The sequence below is a fragment of the Mauremys mutica genome, chromosome 7, assembly GCF_020497125.1.
Source record: "Mauremys mutica isolate MM-2020 ecotype Southern chromosome 7, ASM2049712v1, whole genome shotgun sequence".
Lineage (NCBI taxonomy): Eukaryota > Metazoa > Chordata > Testudines > Geoemydidae > Mauremys > Mauremys mutica.
The window spans coordinates 66,152,914-66,177,670 of NC_059078.1; the positions used below are offsets into that span (position 1 = coordinate 66,152,914).

A 24,757-nucleotide genomic window follows, 5' to 3' on the forward strand; every position below is an offset into this window, starting at 1 on the left:
TAAAAAAATAAATCAGATATCTATCGATATGCAGAACTTAGCTTGATAAATGAGAGCACTCTTTACATCCCACTTCTTAGTCCAAAAAAGTTAAATAAATAATCAGAAAAAAATAAACTGAAATGATAACATGATGAAATGGGAACGTAATAATCGTACATTATTAAATATGTAATGGGACTATTTCAATTTTAATGTCATTTGCATTGCATATTAAATTAAGTCCATTACTAGTATAATATGCACATTGCAGCTACAGAGAGAAATGTGTTGTCATGTGCAATGTAATGCAAACTAATTTCCTTAGAGACAAAGGCTATTGATTTCAAAAGGGCCTAAGTGATGGGACATGAGCTCCTAAGTCACTTAGCATTTAAAAAGCTCACCCTAAATATTTTGTAGTATTTTAGAATCAATATGGATGTTTTTAATTTTTGTGTTCCTATTAAACTTAGAATAACAAAAATCACTTTACATTCTGAAAGTTTTTCTTAAAATATTTAATATTTTTTGCCTTTTTGAGCTTCTTTCTTTCTCCCTAGTGCTTTTCATCCTCTTTCCATCAATTCGCTGCATTTAATAACTGATTTTTAGTAGGACCACAAACTCAGAGGATGAAATCCTAGCCCTGTTGAATTCAGTGTGATTTATTACATGGATTTCACAGTTGGGCTGATTACTAGACTAGTATATGTGACATGTGCTTCTCAGAAACCTTACTTTTCCTTTAAGCCACACAAATATTTAAAAAAATAATGCCTGGAATAGACAGGGTGAATGTACATATTGTTGTGAAGGGCGCAGTCCATAAAGGTGCTGAGTGATTCCTGCGAAGGCTCATAGGATCACTCAATAACTAATCACAGTGAGATGTCGTGATACTTGATCACTTTGAAGAGAGAGCTGAACTCTAGTTATTCGTATGTTATAGCAAATTTCTACCAATACCATGTCGAGACACTGTGTTCTGATATTCTGAAAATACTATCCATCTATATGCATCGTTTAGATTTGTGCCTGTGGATGTGCATACCGTTTAAATGCATGTCGCTTTCCATTTTCTGCTAAAGTTTACAAAGGAGCAAGAAAAATTTGCTGGGCCTATCCTTCACTTAGCTTTTTGTTTTTAACAAATGAAAAATACGTAGAGCAGTTGTCATTTGTTAAAGTGTAGCAGAAAGAGCGAAACAGGCCAGTGGATGCTTCATCAAGAACACTCATTCAGAATGATGAATGTGGCTAAACACACATTTGTTCGTAAAACTTGCAGAGTGGATGAGCATCATTAAGCATGAGAAATAGGTGCAGCATGCTGAGAAGAGAGTGGAGCAAACAGATGTTGTGAATTTTCGCAGGCATCCTTCATCCACCAGTCTATCATTAATATAGTTGAAGGTGATCCTTTCTTTTTATTTAATAAGCACAAAGTGCTGTGATACTGCTGAATACACTATTTTCTAAAGGAAGCAAGGTTTATAAGGATGTTAAAAATGCAGATAGATCTAGTACTTATACATGGTGATAGCAAGTCAGCTGCATGAGATGTACATACTGATTTGACATGGCTGCTGCATTTTTTTCCTTCTTTAAATTACAGAAATAGCTATAACTGGTTTGTCAAGATCACCAATGTAAAGACCTGAATATTTTAAAAAAATACATTGAAGGAATCTATTTAATCTGTGAAATTACCCTAAGTGATATTCCTGTGCTAATGTTGATTTGTTGCTCGTCAGTTCATGAGAGAGAATTCCTTTATGCATTACCATCTTCTTTTCAAGAATATCTCCAAACTTTGGTCTCAAAAATCATTTGGGTTTCCAGTTGCAGGTAATGCCTCCAGGTCATGTTCTAATTCCTGATAAAGAAAAGGATTGTGATGGTGCATCTTCTCCTTTTAACACATTTTAAAAGTTCTTTTGAATCTTAAATAGTGCTTGTTGTAATTGCCTACAACCCTAAATTGCAGTAATTTCAAAGGTGCTCTTAAAAAGTAGTCTAAATATTTACTTGTTCATATACAGTGCGTGGTGGTAAGGGAACTTAGATATATATCACATTTAAATCTATTTGCCTTGCATTTTTTCCCCCTGTAAGTATTATTACTGAGTTAGTTTACTAAAGCTATATTGTGTGTTAACTGAGTTTCCTCCAGTCTCTCTAGTGTGAATGATTAACATGAGTCTGAATTTGACGTAATCAAAATCCTACCCATGATAGAATGTTATGTCAACGTATCAGAACAGCAGACAAAGGTTCTGGCTGAGCAACAGAGTATTTTGTTGTTGTTGTTTGTTTGTTTGTTTGTTTGCTTGTTCTTGAATGGGAAATTTTGAAAGGCACAAATGGCAGTTAGGTTCTAAAGTGCCATCATTAGTGTTGTTGAAAAATCTTCCCCTGAAGGCCCTACCCCAGCAATTGAATCTGCTTGTATGGACCCCTGTTTCTGTACAGAACCTGTTGATATCAATGCGGCCCTATACAGGGGTCTGTGTTAGCAGATCAGATGGCAGGATGCTCAAGACTGCACAAGATCCCATCCACATGCACAAACTAGCCATCCTCCCTGCCTCATAAAGTTTATGATCTTTATGGCCTTGGTCCTGCAAGAGTTTCCATACATCCACAACTTTACGAAGTGAATTCAATGACAATATTCATATATGTAAGTTAAGCACATGTGTCATAGTTTGTGGGGTGGGGACCTGAATAAGAGACATGAGAAGATAAAACAGAGAATGGGTAGGAAAAATGGGGAGAAAAATTAGAAAGATAAGATCTTGAAATATCACTGATATCTCAGGAAATACACTGTCAAAGTACATTTTTATTTATATAAAGGCTTCTTTTTGTCAGTGTGAAACCTAACCCCTTTTAATGTATTTTACAGGTGTACATTAGAAGTAAGTCTAAGAATGCTAATTATTTCTCCAGAGAGTGAAAAAAGAGAGATGGAGGTGGAGAAAAACAATAATTTTATAGTGCCATTTAATCTAATTTGTTCATCTTCATGTTTTGTAATATTAATTATCATTTTCTTTGTTAAATTTCCCGATCATGGCTTTGAAGTGTTACATAAAATGTTACAACAAAATATTATTACGGAATGTTATGCCAACCATGCTAAATTCCTCTCATTAGGGAAAAACTGAACAATCTTTTCTGAGGTTAGTACAGATAGGTGATTTTGCACCACAGGCAGGGTCTTCAGTGAGCAGTCCCAAGGGTCCTGATTCATTCTACAAACTTTTGACTCAAACAGTAGGGGGCTCTGGAAACCATTTAATTTAATTAATTTAAATCATCGCATACTTTCCACTTTTAGACTCTATCTCCTCCATAATTTGCATGGAATGAGTTCTCACTGCTTAATTTCTGAAACCTTAACTTGACCCTTATGAGCCTAGTTAAAGATTCGTCATGAAAAAGACACAGGTAGCTTTCTTCACTCTTCTTGTAATATTTTATTGTCCTTTCTAATCTCATTATTTTTCTTTGCAGCTGCCAAAGAATTTCCCTCTGACGGGTTAGGTTAGTCACGTACGTCATCCGTCCCCACCCCCACCTCCTGCCCCTGTCCCTCCACATACTTGACTGGTCTTTTAAAAAGATATTTCACTGTAGAAGAGGTCATTGTACTAGTGGCTACTTTTGCTGGTACGTTGCTATATGTTAGCTTCCAAATTGAAGGATTATACCCCCACTAACCATGCGCTATTCCTTCCAGAGAAAGCAGTAGACTAGTAGAGGGATTTATTGTGTAGATCTGGGGCATGAGTGTCCTTGCCGGCAAAATGGGTCCATATTGCATGGGTAAATTACTGGAGATTTGGGATGACCAATGCTTGAACAATTTGCTTTAGAAGAGTTTGATCCTCAGTAACATTGAGGACAGCGGTTTTTAACTCAAACCTGTATGTAGTGTATACATTGGTGTAGCTGTTGACTTTGGTAGTGGCACTACCTACAGCCAGTAAAGTAATTGTAGCTGTATGCATGAGAGTTCCTGTTATGAACACCATTTTGGGGGGAGAGCTATATATATTTTTTTAAGTGCCAAAGTTGAAAGTTGTTCTTCCAATAATTCAGTCAGGAGAAAACTATTTAAAAAAAAAAAGGCATGTGTCAGACCTCTTAAATTACAATTCTGTTTTCTTCGTTCATGTAACAATTGTGAATGTTAAACTCAGTGCTTTTAGTGGGTTTCACAGACTGTGATGTTGAGACATGGTGGGGGGGGATTGGTTTTGCAAATTGGTTAAAAACTGGATTCACGGATGATTGAATGATCCAGATTGCTTAGAAACTGCTTGGCTCATATCTCTGTCAGGCCTTTCGTTCTCATTTGACTTTTTTCAGTGACAGTTTCAATGTATATTTCCTGTAGATGAGTAAGTGTTGGTAGACCCAAAATTTGACTTATTCTTTCTTACCTTTTCATAAGAACTGTGCAGTTCCTTCTGAGTTCCCCGCACCTTCCAAAAATGAATACCTCAGCCCAGTACTCCTGAGCAACTATATAATAGTGATTGTATTTTCTATTTAGATTATGAGCTGTTTGGGGCAGGGGCTGTCACATATTGCTATATATTTTATGGTGCCTAGCACAATGAAACCACAGTCTTCACTGGGGCCTCTAGGCACCACTGTAATACAAATAAATATACAAATCCTACCCTAACAAGCCAATATGTGCACACTTTGTAGATGAGACAACAGAGTTCTGTTTAAATCTTTCATGTAATTAAAATAAACAAAGTATAAATTTATATATATGGTAACTATATGGAGAATACTGTTGACAGTTTTCAATTCCATAGTACCTTCCAATCAGTGACCACAAATTGTTTTACCAATATGTGTAAGTAGTAGGATTCCCATTTTACAGATGGCAAAGCAGACACAAAGAAATTAGATGTCGGTTAATGGCAGAACTGAGAATACGAACCCATGTTTTCTGATACCAAGCTCAAACCATTATACACGTACCCCCAATATGAAATGTATGAGATAAGCAACTATAATATCTAATATAATTCTTAATGTTAACAACGATACATTTCCAACTATCATTTTTTATTTTATTGTACTGTTATACAGTTGCTAACTAATTCTAAAGTGTTTGATTTTGGGGTTTTTTTTTTCCCCAATGGAACTAATCTTAACCAAAAACATATTTTACAATCAAGGACCAGTTGTCATTTTAACTCTAAATCAGATGTAATTTTTACCATAACAGTTTTACCATTAATACCTCATTATCTGCTAGATAATGTACTTTTTTAACATAATGAAAAATATGTCCTGTGGATAGCAATTAATAAAGATTTTAGCATGCATGTTAATGTGCTGATCCAGTGAATTTATTGCCTATGTAAACAAATAGTCCGTAGGTTAATCTTAGTGGAAAAATATACATTTGAATCTCAACAAACTGAGAAACTTTTCTTTGTGGGGCACATTATTGGTAATGATTTTAGCTTCTTTGCTGAGACCCTCATAAAATAATTCTACCTGTAACTAGGCTCTCTTGTTGGTAATTTAATCCATCTCTCTGGTACAATGGCAGGTTTGATTTAGTTATTCAGAAACAAACACAAATGAGAGATGCCTGTCTACTCCAACTAGTAGAATATATTTGGTGATATCACAATTCGTGATGTCTGATGCTGCTTATAGTTATATAATTTTTCCTAATATTTAATTTACATTTTCTTTGTTCAAGTATAAGATCATTATTAGACTAGCTTTGGTTGCTCTCCTGGTTTGTGATGTCAGAAGGAGGATAAATATAATATTGTAAATCCCATCAGATAAACTGAATGCCCAAACTACCACACTATATTAGTTGGAGTTTGATACAACTAGGTATTAAAATAACACATAAGAAAGAACACCTGAAATATTGGGCATAAATTAATTCTTTAAGTCAGTAAGCTATATTCAAGTTGCACAGACATGGAGAGGTGTAGTCTACCAATCTGAATATAGGACTAGGAGTCCTGCAGGAACTCCTGAGTTCTGATACTGATACCCTCTGTGCCTTTGAGGAAGATATTTAATCTCTCTGCCTCCATTTGTCCCACTGTAAAATGAGGATGAAGATTTTGGTGGATTTCAGAAAGCTGTAGTGAGCACTGTTTAATTAGTTTAATTTTGTAACTAAGTGGAGGCCAGTAAGTGATATGTAAGTGCTAAGTATAATACTAATTAATGAGTAGGAAATCTGTCCACCTTGTGAAAGAGGGACTCTAAGGGTGTGTGTGTGTGTGTGTGTGTGTGTGTGTGTGTTCAAAATCAGCATGAGGATCTTTAGAGGACAGGTTAGCACTATTATGTTAAATTGTGCTACCTACAACATAAGCTTCTGTCTTTGCTAAAGCTGCCAGTTTTTATAAACAACTGAAGACAGAAAGGGTTTACTAAGAATAATGTTGAAGCCCAAAAGAATCCTGCAGCCTATAAATCTTAATAGAGGTTCTAAGATTCCAATGGGCTGCATGTGTCTCTTTTACCCAACCTCACTCCATCTTGGCTCCCCTGTGATGACTGCAATTTTCTTGAAACAGAGGCACAGTGACTTGAATTTACTTGTGGCACTATTTGCCTACAAACAGGAATACATACATATAACCTATGCAAATCAATAAAAACATGTCAAAACCCCTTAGATCGCAGTACTCTCCTAAAATGCAATTTATCATGCTGCAAATGAGAGTAAGAGACTAGGTAACAAATAGCGTCTGATCATTTAACTAGCACCTGTTGTCATGCATTTGAAAACTGCATTTTTCATTTGACGTACAGTAAATTGCATTTTCATATATATTGAATGGAAATGGGACCTGGGGATGTACATATGCAGGCTTTTATGATTTTATGAACAATGGAAGTTTTACAGCTGCTTGTTTACAGAGGTTACATCAGATTCTAAAAAATCTGTTCAAGCATTTGTTGTGAGCACAAGATAGAGGTTCTCACATAACAATATTAGAGGAATGGTAACTCTGAAAGTATAATTATAACTTTGATAGATGGAGAACTACCATAACTTTTTTGCAGAAAAACAAATATCTAAATATGAAAATATAGGGGTTTAAAGGTAAAAAGTTGTCAGTGGAGTTAAAATTTTCCTTTTGAAACTTACATTTTTTTAAGTTCTTTGTGTGATGGGCTTAAATAGTGAGTCTGATATTTTGTGTACAGATGTGTGACCTATGTACAAATTGAAGAGTATATTAGTGAGCATAGGTTTGAGATGGGTCTCAACCTTTTTGGAATGTCTGGAAAACATGTTGCTAAATAATTGTTTATGCTGACGCAAATCCAGCTTCTGCCACCATGGCTGTAGAGGATCCAGTATTTCAGCAAAAAATGGTGCTGCAGAGCATAGGAAGAGTGGGTTGGGTGGATCCAGTGCTGTACAGCCGTGTCTTCCCCATGGGGGGGGGGGGGCGCTATGTGAAGGCTCATGGGTTCTGCTCCAGTCATTGAACTTCACTGGGGTAACCTTTGGGCATGTCTATATGTATGTTTTATAATATACACTTCATATGTAGTGAAGCAACTGAACATTTTCTTTTAAGAGACACAGTTTTCCCTTGCCCCCAGCTCTGCAAATATTCTTTTCTTTGCGCTATCCAGTCCATTTCTGAAAACTTTGCTTTTGCCTCATTATTTGCTGTGTATTAAATAATTCAGTTCCTTGATAGTCCAGCTGTTGTTTTTTCAGATTCACACAACTTAGCTTTATTGCATAGGACTGTAACATAATGCTCAAAGGTCTCCTTTGGCATCGTGCTTCCTGTACAGGAAAAAATGCCTTTTTCAAGTGCAGTTCTTATGGGGGATGATTGTGTTCTTGAAATTTTTGCATTACTTTATCTAGAAGTTTGTAGTGCCCTTCATGCTGCTATTGGAATGTATCATATATTTCAGTCAGAAACCATGATGGGGATGGTCAGGACTAGTGGTCAGAGCTGTGTCATACAAGCCTAGTGGTTGGAGCCAGGAGTCAGAGCCAGAATCAGGAGTTCAGCGTGGGGTTGGAACCAGGCTGAAGCAGGGAGCAAGAGCAAAGCTGGAGCAGGCTAAGGCTTGTGGAGTCTGTCACCACTGTCTGGCAGGCAAAAGTTCCAAGCCATGAAGTGAGGCTGAGCAAACTGAGCTACTGTTTTTCCTTTGAAGCTGATATACCTGCCCTGAGAGTCGCCAGACCAGCTCCTGGCTTGTGAATTGGCCTCTGTGTCAAGAATTTTTTCCTCTCCAGTTCCTCTGCTGTTTCACTTATTTCCAGGAATATTTGAAAGTGCTGCAACCACCAGTTGTCTGTCATGTTAGTTTTCAGACTGCAGGATTCAGGTGGCTTCATTTGCTCCATATTTATTGAATGATTTTATTTTATTTTTGACATATAATTAGGATATGACACAAAGGAATGTTGGTAAGGCCCTGAACAGTTCCATGGAGGATTTAGTATCCACTGATATTGCTAATTATTCACCCACCCTGAACATCTGCTTGGTGCCTGCTGCAGTCAGATTTTCAGAACATGGCCTTTGAGGGTACGTCTACACAGGGATAAAAGACCCATGGCACAGCCGCAGCTGACTTGGCCTGGCAGGGCTTGGGGTGCAGGGCTAAAAATCACTGTGCAGACATTGGGTCCCAGAGCTCAGGCTTCAGCGCAAGCCTGAATGTCTACACAGTGATTTTTCAGTCCCCGGAGCCCGACTCAACTATTTTTTATCCCTGTACAGCCATAGCCTGAGTTTTGCATGCAGTTCCATGAACACTAAAATCTATGTGTAGTTGATCTCAAAAATAATTATTTTTGAACTGTCAAATGGCATACAATTTACGTGGATAAATATATTGTCATGCTATGCTTGATGTGTGTTCACGTTCCACAGTTTGCTTGTGCAATTCAAAATACATGTCTAGTGGGGGAAATAGTGTCCACAAACAATTGTGTGCGCCAGATTATGCTAAGATGTACTGTTTGAAAATCTGACCCTCTATACTATTAATAGCAGCAAATTTCACTAGTTGGGGGGGAAGTGAATTATTATTTCATATATATGTGTTAGTATTTTAATAACACACTGTAATGTTACACAGTTTATACTCTTCTTTGGTATTATTCTTTGGGTATTATTTCATATATATGGGTATTTCAGATATATGTATTAGTATTTTAGTAACACGTAATGTTACACAGTTTATACTCTTCTTTTTTAATTTTCATGTCTGGTTGGTTGTCTTATGATGGGCATGAACTGTATAGGGTTTGCAGTTCTAATCTGTGTGTTTTATGACACTGACACACACACACTCTCCAGAACCTCATCATTTTTATAGAAAATATGATGTGTAAATATAATATTAAACAATCACATGTGCATGCACACCCACATATAATATTATTTAAAATACATAAAACACACACATTAAAACTGTAGGCCCAACACCTATCATATATATTAATTATAAGTTTCTGGTGGTGAATGCAGTGTATATTAATGGAAATGTATTTTTAAAATAAAAAGATCTATTGTTTTTTAAATCAGTATTGGTTGATAATTATAACTACTTCCACTAATGTGTAATTCTGTAAAATAATTCCCATGCACGTATATATGTGTGTGAGTCTTGTAAAAGTCCATTGGATGTCCTGCAATGGACAGATGTATGGAAGCTGCACATTAGTAGTACAACAGTTTTTCTACTAATCAAATGCATGTGCTCTGAAGATCTCAAAGTGCATTTCAAACAGTAATTAAGCCTATCAAGAACCTTGTGAGGTAGGGAAGTAGTAATACAGCTATGTGAATAGGTTCTTTGATGCCCCTAGAGGAGACTCCACATATTGCCTCACAGTCCCCCAGAGGAAGCCCTGATGAGCCATATGCTGACCTGGGTTAAAGGTGGGGTTTTTTTGTGAAGGAAAGGGGTTAAGTCCCAGTAAGGGAGTTAGCTCAATGAAGTAGCTGCAGCTGGTGCTAATTAGCTGAGTCTAATTAGGCTCAGCATCTTATGAAAGGTCTGAGTTATTTCATGGGCCAGAAGCTGGGAGTTGAGGTACCTCTTGGTTTGCATATTGTGATATGGAGTTTGCTGGTTTTAAAGCTGCATGGAGGGAATACAGCCAGAGACTCTTGCTGTGTGTGCTACTTTCAGAAGCACCTTCATGTGATTTTTAAGGGGAAAACCCTTTCTGACTGGCTGCTTACCCCACTTCTCTGTCATGCTCTCAGGAGCTGGTGGAGGCAGGGAGGGAGGGAAAGAGTCCAGATGCTCAGGGTGGCTTTTCTCTGCTTTGGCTTTTCTCTCCTCCCTGCTCCTCTCTCCTTGCAACACCAGGCTTGAGAAGGGAAGAGGATTTGAAAAACCTCTGGAGCTGCCTATTCCTTCCACAGGGAAGCCAGAGAGGAGGAAGGGAGTGAAGAACCCATGGAGCCCATAGAGGTTTAGTGTTGAAAGCGGAGCCTCCTGTGAATAGTGTATCTAGCAATTCAGAATCTGGTTCTGGTGCAAAGCCTTTTACAGTTAGTAAACTGCCCATTACAGTTAGTAAACTGAGGCATAGAGCGATGATAACTTGATCAGAATTAACAGTGAATGCTGGGCCTGGGAATATATTTCAGGAGCCTTGATTCCATTTGCCACATCTGTCCTGTAGACTCATTCAGAATGGAATTAATTGTACTACCTTTAAGAGCAGCTCCATGTGTCTAAGCAGTGGGCTGCACAGAATTTTTCTTCCTCTACACCTTTTACCTTTGATTTTCCTATACATACTCTTAGGGTGTAGAATAAATAGCAGTGAGATATTAGACACCTGGATTGACAGTGTTACCATGTGCAGTTACCATATCTTCAAGTGCAGGGGCGGCTCTACGTTTTTGGCCGCCCCAAGCAGTCATGTGCGGGAGGCGCCCCGGAGCCGCAGGAGCAGCGGACCTCCCGCGGGCATGACTGCAGAGGGACCGCTGGTCCCGCGTGGCTCGGCTGGACCTCCCACGGCTGCGGACGGTTCACGGGTCCGGCGGCTCCGCTTGAGCTGCCGCAGTCATGCCTGCGGCAGGTCCAGTCGTCCCGGGGCTCCGGTGGACCTCCCGCAGGCATGACTGCGGCAGGTCCGCCGGCCCAGCCTGCCGCCCCCCCCGGCCGCAGGGGACGCCCCCTAGATTTTGCCGCCCTAGGCACCAGCTTGTTTTGCTGGTGCCTAGAGCCGCCCCTGTTCAAGTGCAAGTCACTGCTATTCAATCTGACTTTCCATTAGGAGATGCTCTGGATCTGCTACTGGACCTGATGGGGCTCATAATATTGGTTGTGCCCTTCACCTCAACACTGAAAAGGCCATGCACGTTTACCACACCGAAAGATCAGAACGCTGTTCTCTGTAGAACCCGCCTGATGAACTGTGTGGGGAAAGCCTGCAGGAAATCAGGGGATAAATGCATATGAAAGAGCAAAACAAATTAAAATAGGGCCCTTATATGCCACTGAATGAGTAAAATAAGAGTCTATTTCTCTTTGTGCTTATGGGAGGCTTCTTTTGTTCAAAATGATTGAATATGATTTGGTATTATTACTTGCTGATATAACTCCATTTTGTGTGTGTTTAAATTTGAATCTGATCTATTTTCCTGTGTCTAGAATACATTCAAATGGTTTTTAAATGAGAAGTATACCAACTAGAATTGTTGTGGTGCAAAGATTTCCATTTAGTTAGCGCAGAGAGAGAGAGAGAGAGACTGAATTTGTAAAGTTAAAGCTTCTTTGAATTGCCCACTGAGGGAATGGAAAATGCACTTTAAATATTTTGACATAGGAGGTCAGACGGAAAATGTTTCATTTCATTGTTTGTCTTTTTTATATTTATTTTCTACCCTTACTCTGCTTTGATTTAGAAGTTGTGTAAAAAGTAGTTGTTCTTATGAGTAGCCACTATGGCATTCATTTGTAATACCAAGCAAATACTGTGACTTAGGCAGCTGTGCTTCTTTTTTAGCATAGAAGGCCCCAAACTATTCTTGCTACTTGTTCTGAAGATAAATTAGTAGCTTCTAAATAATGCAGTGAACCCTAATTCTCTTTGATTAGTAGCAAGTTAGATGATAGCGACCCATTGAAATTGGTCATCAGCATAAATAATGAGTGAATGAACTGATAAAATGCAAAGTCACCGGCCATCATAAATCAAATAAAATCCACTTTCTCTGGAAGTCACTGAAATTAGAAGTCCATGCTCCTATTAATTATTTTGCCTTCTGAAGACGACAGTGTTATAAATCAGCCTTGAAAGGCACTTCACTTAGAAAGCTGAAGGAGTAAGACTGCCTGTAAATTGTTTTGTATACGGACCTAATTGTTTCTTAAGTAATCCACCTTTTGTAGCATGGCGGCAGAAAAGCAAAAGGTACCCAAATAGATTAATGAAAGCAACATACAATAGACATTGCTGTAAGGACATTAGCTGGTCAAAATAATCCCTCTGCTTCTCCTACTGGTCAGGCTGAACCTCTATTAGGTGGGCTTCATCCAACCAAGCTAGTCTTTAGAATTCACTCATTTACTATTTGTGTAGCATATGTTCACAAGGCACACTTTTTTATTTAAATAGTTGAAATAGTCTGATTGGACTTATCTACATTTGTGCAGTCTGTTAAGTCTCCTCCCATCCACTCCCCCAAAAAAGGCTGGGTGGCTATTTTTATTAATGCAAGTACCTGCTAAAAAGCAATATCTATTTAAAACAGAAGAGGCAAGTGGAAGTGAAAATTAGGCACTCACACTAATCTTATTCAAAGTTATAATAACTAATGCATTTATCTAAACATAATGACACATGAAATCACAAGGGGTGTGTGGAAAATCACATTAATTTTTGGAAAATGCATACACATCAATATTAAGCACTTGAAAAAGTTGTATTAAGAGAACAGAAGGTAACTTTACAATAGTAATTTTCCTGGGGGTTGTTTCTTTTCATTCCTGTACTAAAACTCTGCTTCATGTATAGGTCTGAATAGGCCACAAAATATGTTTGCTTGTGCCTCTGGATATTTTGGGAAATGAATATTAGGCCTGATTTGTATCTGGGCAAGGAATAATGGTGCACATCATTTAAAAAATGATACGTGTATAGATATTAAAGTGGGTCAAATGAATGAAAAATGTTCTCTGAAATGTTTTGCCAGTTTGTCACACGTGGTTTTGTACCCACTGATGTTTCTGTTGCTGAAAATTATTTGAAGCAAGGTGTGAGACTAGCTAACTAAGTATAGTGTTTTCCAGTGAACTGACAATTTGAGTAAATTCAGACCTGGTGGACTTTGCCCCCCTAAATAGGTGTCCAGTTAGACAGGTGCACATACAAATAAAGGGATTGTGTGTAAAGTCAATAGGCTTACATTTGCATGTGGGCAAATGCCCACCTACTGGCCTCCTGAAAAATCAGCTCTGCTGTATTTTCGCTTATCAATTCTGCTTTCTTAAAAAAAAACAACCCAAAGATATAAATATTACTACAGTCCTGGAATCTTAGAATTTCTCCTCATCTTGGGAAAATTCCTCCTTGTCAGCTGGAATTCACTTTAACAACATAGGGTCCCTAAAATGGGCGTTCTCTTCCTGCAGAACAGGTATGTTTTCTGCCAGAGTGCTAACTAAACAAGCCTTCCTTCTGCCCAGAAAACAGAGCCATTCTGTAATTTTCGGTTTTAGATCGACACATAAAGAACTGCTTAAATGAATCAATAGCGAGGGGTAATCTACTGTAGCTTTAGCATCATTTCTTTCATACCCCATGTATTTGTGAATGTTTGTTCTGTTTGAAAGAAAAAGTTGCTATTTGTAATAAAAGATAAAATCTGAGTTTCTGATACTATATGCTTTATGGTATCTTTACTGTGTCATAAAGAATAACCAATACATTTCCTAGAGGTTAGGAATGTAAAAGAGCTATTAGGCTTTTTTAGACCATCTCCCACTGTCTGTTCAGGATTATTGCTTAATGTTTATTTGTTAGTTTGCAGATTGAGATTTAATATTTAAATTATTCTTTCCCATGATTTAGAAAACACAGATACTTTGTAGCTCATTTATATTGACGGCTTGTTGAAGTCTCTCAAGATCAGAGGTTGTTTTGGTGATAGTGTGGGTGCTTTTTGTCACTAGTGCTAATAAAGTTCAAGAGCTCCTTGCAATACTGGTAGCTCATCAAAGAGGTCACTTCATCTTATACATTACTCTATTTAATGGATAAAGAGGTCAGGGCCATTTTGGAAAAAAAAACCAAAACAATGAATCTCAGCAGCTGTACCAGAAAACGCTGTGAGGGATTAAAAATGCAGCCAGAGACATTGGAAGTAGCAATACCAGTGGACCACTGGAACAAAGTAACCTTCCCCCCCCCCTCAAAAATTTTGAGCCATCTGGGCTGTGAGGAGGTCTTAAAGAGAATAAATCCTCCCCTTCTTCCTCTAATTAAAAATGTGGAGGAGGAGAATAATCTCCATGAAGCTGCCAAAGTTCTTAAAGAACTTCTGTACCCTGTCAGGCCAATTTGAAACAGAGTTGGCACTGTATTCATGCAAAACAAAACAAAGTGGGTAAGGTAGGGAGGAATGTAAGTATTTGCAGATGCAGTGAAAACGTTCTAATCTCATTACACAAAATGCATATTGTTTTAACAGGATTATTTCTTTTGTGGTGTTTGATATACGTCATATTATACTAACAGAGAGAAAGTACTTTAGGATTCTAGGTGAATCAAAATTCATATTGCTTATGTGATTGGGTCTGCAAACAATTCTAGTAACTGAAGCATTCTTTTCAATTCCAGTTCTAGCTTTTATAGCAAAATGTATGTCCAGGTTGGTTATTCTTAATCTAGTATTAATAGGAAGCTAAATCAGAAAACAGTTCTTTGTTAAGAGCAAAAGAAAGCAACTTACACCAGGAACAATATGGTTATTTAGTTAAAAATCCATATAAAAATTACTTGTGCAGAGATGAATATTTGATTCGACCATCAGCACTAATTCTTGTAATATGAGGATAAAGGACACAATATATTAGCTTTCAGTTTAAGAGAATCAACCTTTCAGGATTGTTGTAGACTCCTCTTCTCTCTCACATTTCCACTGGAATGTCTGGTATCAACTATAAGAGAAATAAGATAGGTGAGGTAATATCTTTTATTGAACCAAGTTCTTTTGGTGAAAGAGACAAGCTTTCAAGCTGCTACACAAGCTCTTCTTCTGGTAGCTTGAAAGCCTGCCTCTTTCACCCACAGCAGTTGGTTTAGTAAAAGATATCACCTCACCCACCTTGTTTATCTGGTACAAACTGTATCCATGATAATGTTATTCTTGCTGTCAAATCCAGGGCCCTGACAGAGAGAGATATTTTCTTGTTTATTTAGATGTATTAAAAGCACATATTCAGGTTCTAGGCACCTGTCCAAATATTAACAATATAAACAAAGGAATGGATATCCTTATTGCAAAAGGCATCAGCCCAAATTGTTAACCGTGTAACTAATTTAAAATCACATAAAGCTCACTTAACAAATGAAATGCAGGATGATGTCATATTCTTCATTTCATGGTGCTATGACAGAATCTTTGATTTCCGCTTGTTATTTCTGATCCTGACATAGATGATTTTCGAAAGTAAATTGCCCTCTTTTATGCTTCGTGGTCGCTTCAGGTGGTGTCATAATGACACTTTTAACTGGTTCTCCCATTAGCTTACGAAACCCATCCAACAACTTTCATTGTGTTGCAAATTTGACACATCTTAAAATTCTTACTTTTGTTATCTTTGAATGGGAAAGAAGTATAAACAGAAATCCAGAAGGTGACAAAGATCAGCAGAGCTCTAAGGATCACTTTGCAACAGCTAAAGTGAAGTGGAAGAAACGACCTGTTAACTCCTTACCTATCTTGTCTAGAGGGAGGATCCACAGGTCACCATCCATCATAACCAAGACATTGAGAAAGAGACCTATAAAGGAGAAACCACTGAAATGTCCTAGGTATTATAAAAGGATAATAGGCGAGCCCCAGACGCCACCGATTTGGTCAACTTAACGTACCTTCTTTGTACACATGTGCATCAAACATCTTTTAAAAGCTCAGTATGTCTACTTTAAGATGAGGTATGATGTGGAGCTGTCGAGTGGTGCCATTAGCATAGAAACAGGGATAAACAATGACACCATCCACACACAAAATAACCACTGAAATATTTGCATAAATTTCTGTAAGTTTTAATGACTATGTATTATTTCAAGACGTAAAATTGGTTTTCTTTGTGACCTCAAGGCATCACAACAATCTAAAGGGTAAAACAAAACCTAATAAATACATTTTTACAGGTATCATTGAAATGTAATAGCACTGGTGACATTTCTAGTCAACATCATTGCCATCATCTTGTTAATCATTATGACCTCTGCCAAGCGTTGGTGGGTCACCACAATCTTTGTTGCCTTGGAATGTACACAGTTCATTGCAGAGAAGGTTGTTCTGGCTAGTGACACAGTTGATTGTGCAGTGAGTACAGGCACAGATGAGGTGTAGAAGATCAGATGCCACTGGACCCTTGGAGAATACAGCAAGTTATTCATCATCCACATTTTTTCCTTCCATGTTCCATTGTTGAGCCAATATCTGGTTTATCTATGTATGAAGACATCCACATCTTTGTTTGCCAAGATGTACTTTTGATGTGCTCTTCAAAACTGTTCTTACCTGATGGGAGTTTGACCAGTGACTTGTCCTTTTTGGTGGCTAGATTGAGGCACAAGCAATTCAGGTCCCTATGGGTCTCTTTTCTTTTCCCTCTCTGGTCATAGAGCACTTTTACCTACTTGCTTGCTGCAGAAATTGTGGCTTGTCTGCCACTCTCTCCCAATTTGGTAAGATCTCTGAAGTGGTAAGATCCCTTTGTTTTGACAACATTAGACACAGATTTTTTCCCCCTAGTACCAAATAGGGATGACACAGTCACATCCTGTAATGTATGTACAGCAGGAAGTATGTTGCCATAGTCAGGAGTGAGTGTATCACAAATTTCACACACAGGTATGCAGTGATATTTATTAGTTGTGCTGGTAACAATGCCTGATTCAATCTGTATGTTATCTGTGTGTTTCATTTTGGAAAGTAGTGAACAGCAAGGGCCATAACATCCATATCAGGCAATCTAATTACTATGGTTCATTTTGATGCCAAGAGACCCAAAAGCCATGTTTGCATATTCAGCATGCAGAAACATCCCGTTGCCTGCTTCCTTTTGAGTACCGTACAAACCTTGGGCTTTTTCAACATATCTACCGGTGATGGATTTTGCTACTTCACCATTGGAAAAGCCTCCAGCAAAGACGAGTGTTTGTGTTGGGTGTGCTCCTACACTCTCAGGTGCATTTTCAATTATACATTCACAGAGGAATTTTACAAGGACTGCTTGTTGGATGCCACGTTTAGAAACTTTTACAATGGAGGCATAGGGTGTCCATCTGGTATTTCTTGCATCCAACCTTAGATTCTGTCTGGTGCTGTTGGTCTGCCGTTTTCAGAGTTAATATTGTCATATCTGTCAAAGACTTCAGTTACAGAATTAATTTTGTCAAATCCATGTCTCAACTATTCAGCAGCCAATTAACAAAATGTTTGGAGTTTGTCTCCAGCCATCATCTGTATGACAGTCATGAGATCTCTGAAGTACACTGTGGTTTTTCTGTTGCATGCTCTTAGCGCATAGATTCTTTCAGGTTAAGCTCCCAGCTGATGCCCTAAATCAGCTTTGTCTGTTCTTTTGTTGGTCCATCATCATGGAAAGAGGGACATAGACATGATATGTGACCAAGAAAAGTTTCCATTGGAATAGCGTCTCTACATCTTGCTAAGGGCAGGGTTCTGCGGAAAACAGTCTCTGGAGTGATAGTTGCTGTGGTTGTCCCTTCCTTGCCAGACTTAAATGTGGTCATGGCTTGTCAGCAAATGTGTTGATGCCAGATTGCTTGACTGGGCGAGGAAGCTACATGTCCCTTCAGAATCAAGTGCATCTCTCCCAAATCTTTCCATTTGTTCTTCACCTATAACTATCCGGTGGACATAGTGTACTTAGATTTCCAGAAAGCCTTTGACAAGGTCCCTCACCAAAGGCTCTTACGTAAATTAAGCTGTCATGGGATAAAAGGGAAGGTCCTTTCATGGATTGAGAACTGGTTAAAAGACAGGGAACAAAGGGTAGGAATTAATGGTAAATTCTCAGAATGGAGAGGGGTAACTAGTGGTGTTCCCCAAGGGTCAGTCCTAGGACCAATCCTATTCAATTTATTCATAAATGATCTGGAGAAAGGGGTAAACAGTGAGGTGGCAAAGTTTGCAGATGATACTAAACTACTCAAGATAGTTAAGACCAAAGCAGATTGTGAAGAACTTCAAAAAGATCTCACAAAACTAAGTGATTGGGCAACAAAATGGCAAATGAAATTTAATGTGGATAAATGTAAAGTAATGCACATTGGAAAAAATAACCCCAGCTATACATACAGTATGATGGGGGCTAATTTAGCTACAACGAGTCAGGAAAAAGATCTTGGCGTCATCGTGGATAGTTCTCTGAAGATGTCCACGCAATGTGCAGAGGCGGTCAAAAAAGCAAACAGGATGTTAGGAATCATTAAAAAGGGGATAGAGAATAAGACTGAGAATATATTATTGCCCTTATATAAATCCATGGTACGCCCACATCTCGAATACTGTGTACAGATGTGGTCTCCTCACCTCAAAAAAAGATATTCTAGCACTAGAAAAGGTTCAGAAAAGGGCAACTAAAATGATTAAGGGTTTGGAGAGGGTCCCATATGAGGAAAGATTAAAGAGGCTAGGATTCTTCAGCTTGGAAAAGAGAAGATTAAGGGGGGATATGATAGAGGTATATAAAATCATGAGTGATGTTGAGAAAGTGGATAAGGAAAAGTTATTTACTTATTCCCATAATACAAGAACTAGGGGTCACCAAATGAAATTAATAGGCAGCAGGTTTAAAACAAATAAAAGGAAGTTCTTCTTCACGCAGCACACAGTCAACTTGTGGAACTCCTTACCTGAGGATGTTGTGAAGGCTAGGACTATAACAATGTTTAAAAGGGAACTGGATAAATTCATGGTGGCTAAGTCCATAAATGGCTATTAGCCAGGATGGTTAAGAATGGTGTCCCTAGCCTCTGTTCATCAGAGGATGGAGATGGATGGCAGGAGAGAGATCACTTGATCATTGCCTGTTAGGTTCACTCCCTCTGGGGCACCTGGCATTGGCCACTGTCGGTAGACAGATACTGGGCTAGATGGACCTTTGGTCTGACCCGGTACGGCTGTTCTTATGTTCTTAACTACTATTTTCAGTAGAGTCTCTTGTATATCTGATGTTGCATGCTATCCAGTAGATATGTTAATCAGCTCCTCTGGCTGTGATTTATGGTCAAATTAGTTTGTCATACTGTTGGTAAGAGCTGTAACACGGTCTTCATCTGTCTTCAGTGCAGAGGCAAGGATTTGTTTGTGGACTTTGTCTTCACTACCACTTTGTTCTGTCCTAGCTTTTGCATATTCACTCAGGACAAGGCTTGTGAAGATCCATCTGGCAAGGGCTGGCTTCTTTCTTATCAGCCCCATAATCTCTCTTCTGCCCTTTGAGTCTTTGTTTGTTTCCATGTCACTGCAAATTCCTTTGAAAAAAACCTAGATTCTGATGCACAGCAAATTTCCCAGATTCAGAAGCATTGTGTACTTTTTCAGGGAGACTTAACATAGCAGGAATATAGATTGCTAGTCACCTGGCATAGTTGGGCCTGTGTGCAGTAAGGGAGTACAGAAGCATGGCATGCTGTGGGTGTAGATGAAGTTTCCAGTCATCCTCTTGTTCTGCATGGACATTTAGAAGTAGTAACTGCATAACCTGGAGAAAATGATCTGTGTACGTTAATACAGGAGACTGGCCATAGCCTCATGTCTGAAATTCCTCCAGTAGTGCTAGCATATGCTGAATTACAATATAATCAGGTTTCAGAGTAGCAGCCGTGTTAGTCTGTATCCGCAAAAAGAACAGGAGTACTTGTGGCACCTTAAAAACTAACAAATTTATTTTAGCATGAGCTTTCGTGAGCTACAGCTCACTTCTTCGGATGCATAGAATGGAACATACAGACAGGAGATATTTATACATACAGAGAACATGAAAAGGTGGAAGTATGCATAACAACAGGAAAAGTCTAATCAATTGAGATGAGCTATCATTAGCAGGAGGAAAAAAAACTTTTTGAAGTGATAATTAAGATGGCCCATAGAAGGTGTGAGGAGAACTTAACATAGGGAAATAGATTCAATTAGTGTAATGACCCAACCATTCCCAGTCTCTGTTTAGGCCAGTGTTAATTGTATCTAATTTGCATATTAATTCGAGTTCAGCAGTTTCTCTTTGGAGTCTGTTTTTGAAGTTTTTTTGTTGCAAAACTGCCACCTTTAAGTCTGTCACTGAGTGGTTAGAGAGGTTGAAGTGTTCTCCCACTGGTTTTTGAATGTTATGATTCCTGATGTCAGATTTGTGTCCATTTATTCTTTTGCGTAGAGACTGTCCGGTTTGGCCAATGTACATGGCAGAGGGGCATTGCTGGCACATGATGGCATATATCACGTTGGTAGATGTGCAGGTGTACGAGCCCCTGATGGCGTGTCTGATGTGATTAGGTCCTATGATGGTGTCACTTGAATGGATATGTGGACAGAGCTGGCATCGGGCTTTGTTCCTGGGTTAGTGTTTATGTTGTATGGTGTGCGGTTGCTGGTGAGTATTTGCTTCAGGTTGGGAGGCTGTCTATAAGCGAGGACTGGCCTGTCTCCCAAGATCTGTGAGAGTGAGGGATCATCTTTAAGGATAGGTTGTAAATCTTTGATGATGCGCTGGAGAGGTTTTAGTTGGGGGCTGTAGGTGATGGCTAGTGGCGTTCTGTTGTTTTCTTTTTTAGGCGTGTCCTGTAGTAGGTGGCTTCTGGGTACTCTTCTGGCTCTGTCAATCTGTTTTTTCACTTCAGCAGGTGGGTATTGTAGTTTTAAGAATGCTTGATAGAGATCTTGTAGGTGTTTATCTCTGTCTGAGGGATTGGAGCAAATACGGTTGTATCTTAGAGCTTGGCTGTAGACAATGGATCGTGTGGTGTGTCCGGGATGGAAGCTGGAGGCATGTAGGTAAGTATAGCGGTCAGTGGGTTTCCGGTATAGGGTGGTATTTATGTGACCATCGTTTATTAGCACAGTAGTGTCTAGGAAATGGACCGTTTGTGTGGATTGGTCTAGGCTGAGGTTGATGGTGGGATGGAAATTGTTAAAATCAGGGTGGAATTCCTCGAGGGCTTCTTTTCCATGAGTCCAGATGATGAAGATGTCATCAATGTAGTGCAAGTAGAGTAGGGGCGTTAGGGAACGAGAGCTAAGGAAGCGTTGTTCTAAGTCAGCCATAAAGATGTTGGCATACTGAGAGGCCATGCGGGTACCCATAGCAGTGCCACTGACTTGAAGATATATATTGTCACCAAATGTGAAATAGTTGTGGGTGAGGACAAAGTCACAAAGTTGAGCCACCAGGTTAGCCGTGATATTATTGGGGATACTGTTCCTGATGGCTTATAGTCCATCTTTGTGTGGAATGTTGGTATAGAGGGCTTCCACATCCATAGTGGCCAGAATGGTGTTTTCTGGAAGATCACCGATGGATTGTAGTTTCCTCAGGAAGTCAGTGGTGTCTCGAAGATAGCTGGGAGTGCTGGTAGCATAGGGCCTGAGGAGAGAGTCCACATAGCCAGACAATCCTGCTGTTAAGGTGCCAATGCTTGAGATGATGGGGCATCCAGGATTTCCAGGTTTATGGATCTTGGCAGGGCCGGCTCCAAGCAAAAAAATTTTTGGCTCCCCCCCCCAGACATGAGCCCCCCCGCCCACCAGTACCCCCCACTCACACCCCCTGTTGCCCCAGCACTGGCCTCCCCCCCAAATGTGGGATCCGCGACCAGCACACTGCAGCCGAGCCCTGGCCCAGCTGTGACTCTGTCCCCATGTGGGTGGAGCTGCTGGGCGGCGCGGAGCGGGAGTACTTCCAGGTGGCGGCACGGCTACGGGGTGGCGCAAAGAACATGGCCCCCTCCCTGGGCTTCGCAGCACTGCTGGTGGCCAAGGTGGATCAGTTCGCGCTCACTGCCCTCACCCTCGACATGCTGGCGGCCAAAGACCTGGAGAGCTCCCTGGACCTACTGCTCTTCAGCCTCACGGTGCCCTGGCCCAGCCCTGGCAGGAGGGAAGGCGATGATCTCCGGCTGCGGGGCTACCTGCTCAGCACCGACGAACCCAGTCGGCCACTCACCTCCTCACACACTCCAGGAGCCCCTCACCACCATCGCAGCCCGGGCTTGGCTCCAGGGGACCCCGTTTCCCTCCCTCCCCAGCTCCTCACACACACTGGGTAGGGCCGCCCAGAGGATTTAGGGCAAAGCAATTTTGGGGGCCCCTTCCATAAAAAAAAGTTGCAATACTATAGTAACATGTATTTGGAAATGTAAAAAATAACTAGTGAAAATTAATTTGTAATAATTTGAAAATACACCAAATACATTATTTAAAAACATTAAATGCTTTACTGGTCTGTATACATTTGCAATTACAAAATGGGCTGTTGCTGGGTGATGGTGATGGTTGGTGCCAATGGGCTGTCACTGCCTGGAGGTGGTGCTGCTGTTGCCCAGGGCTGGGTGGGGAGCTGGGCTCTGGGGGGTGCCCGGCTCACAGGGGCTGGGCTCAGGACTGTGAGGAGATGGGGTCGGAGGTTGTCTGGCTGAGAGGGGCTCGCCTCAGAGCTGGGGGTCTGGGGTGGGGGGATGGGGTCGGAGGGTGCCCACCTCAGAACAGCTGGGCTCAGAGCTGAGGGTCAGGGCAGTGGGGGATGGGGTCGGGGGTGTCCGGATCAGAGGGGCTGGGCTCGGAGCTGGGGGTCAGGGCTGTGAGGGGAATGGGGTCAGGGGGGTGCCCAGCTCAGAGGGGCTGGGCTCAGAGCTGGGGGTCAGGGCAGTGGGGGATGGGGTCGGGGGTGTCCGGATCAGAGGGGCTGGGCTCGGAGCTGGGAGTCAGGGCTGCGGGGGGAATGGGGTGAGGGGGGTGTCTGGATCAGAGGGGCTGGGCTCAGAGCTGGGGGTCAGGGCTGTGGGGGGAATGGGGTCAGGGGGGTGTCTGGATCAGAGGGGCTGGGCTTGGAGCTGGGGGTCAGGGCTGTGAGGGGGATGGGGCCAGAGGGGTGCCCAGGTCCTAGGGGCTGGGCTTGGAGCTGGGGGGTCAGGGCTGGGCCTGGGGGTAATGGGGTCGGGGGGTGCCTGACAAACACCTCCCTGAGACCCCCCCAATCCAACCCCCCTTCCCTGGCCCCTGACTGCCCCCCCCACAGAACCTGTGCCCCCTCCCTGCCCCTTAGCCACCCCCTCCCCGGCTGCTTACCCCAGGCAGCTTACCCCGGTTCACCGCGCGGCAGCCGCGTGGCTCCGGAGGGGGCTGAGCTCTTCCCCACTCAGAGCCGCGTGGGGAGGGGGCGGGGCCGCAAGCTCCAAGCTGACCTCAGCTGTCTCCGCTCGGCCCGGAGCTTGTAGCCCCGCCCCCTGACCATGCAGCTCTGAGCGGGGCGGAGCTCAGCCCCGCCCCCCCAGGCAAGCTGCTGCTGGGCTGTTTAGGACCCGGGGAACAAGCGGAGGAGGAGTGGCCCGTCTTCTGCAGCCAGGCGGGGCCGCGCTACCGGTAAGGGGCCCCCCCTCTCCCCCAAGCGGAGCCGGTAGCGCGGCCCTGCCCGGCTGCAGGGGACGGGCCGCTCCTCGGCTCGCAGCGGCAGGATGAGCTGGGGCCCCAGCCCCAGCCTTTTGCCGCCCCCTGTATTTTGCCGCCCTAGGCAGCAGCTTGTTTTGCTGGTGCCTAGAGCCGCCCCTGGATCTTGGGTAGCAAATAGAATACACCTGGTCGGGGTTCTAGGCATGTGTCTGTACAGATCTGTTCCCCTGTGCTTTCTCAGGGAGTTTTTTGAGCAGATGGTGTAGTTTCTTTTGGTAATCATCAGTGGGATCAGAGGGTAATGGCTTGTAGAATGTGGAGTTAGAGAGCTGCCTGGCAGCCTCTTGTTCATATTCCGACCTATTCATGATGACGACAGCACCTCCTTTGTCAGCCTGTTTGATTATGATGTCAGAGTTGTTCTTGAGGCTGTTGATGGCATTGTGTTCAGCACGGCTTAGGTTATGGGGCAAGGCTTTTTAATGAAATGTTGTTAGGACTCCGTATCTTCAAACTCAAATACCTTTTGAGTGTCAGCCAGCATTTGCCAGACAAATGGTGGAATCGCACCATATGCGCATTTAACTTACGCAAATTCAACTATGCGCAGTCTGGGGTTCCGTCCGCCGGCTTCTGCCAGCCGGGGGATGCTGCCCTGCTCAGCCCACTGCCAGCCTCGGGTTCTGTCCATCGAGCTGAGCGGGGCCGGTGGCCAGACCAGTGGTGGGCTAAGCAGCTCAGCCAGCTGACAATCTGGAGTTCCGTCCACTGGCTCCTTGCAAACCGGGGTCCCGGCTGCTAGCCCTGCTCAGCCAGATGGACAGCATCCCGGGCTGGCAGCGGACTGAGAGGGGCTGTATCCCCCGGCTGGCAGGAGACAG

General features: G+C 41.6%; 1 protein-coding gene and 1 long non-coding RNA gene across 7 annotated transcripts in view; one reads left to right on the forward strand and one right to left on the reverse strand.

Moving 5' to 3' along the window:
* Positions 1-24,757, forward strand: part of LRMDA (leucine rich melanocyte differentiation associated) — a 981,216-nt gene that overhangs the window by 388,166 nt on the left and 568,293 nt on the right. The gene's annotated exons all lie outside the window — the stretch shown is intronic.
* LOC123374769 lies at positions 1,699-23,639 on the reverse strand. Of its 2 annotated transcripts, XR_006581191.1 has the most exons (5): positions 23,556-23,639; positions 15,952-16,017; positions 15,339-15,400; positions 15,110-15,171; positions 1,699-1,858 (listed from the first exon to the last, which is right to left on the reverse strand). It is a non-coding gene; the product is annotated as an uncharacterized LOC123374769 (long non-coding RNA). The 2 variants fall into 2 exon arrangements; XR_006581190.1 differs by lacking the exon at positions 1,699-1,858 and having other exon boundaries at positions 15,061-15,171.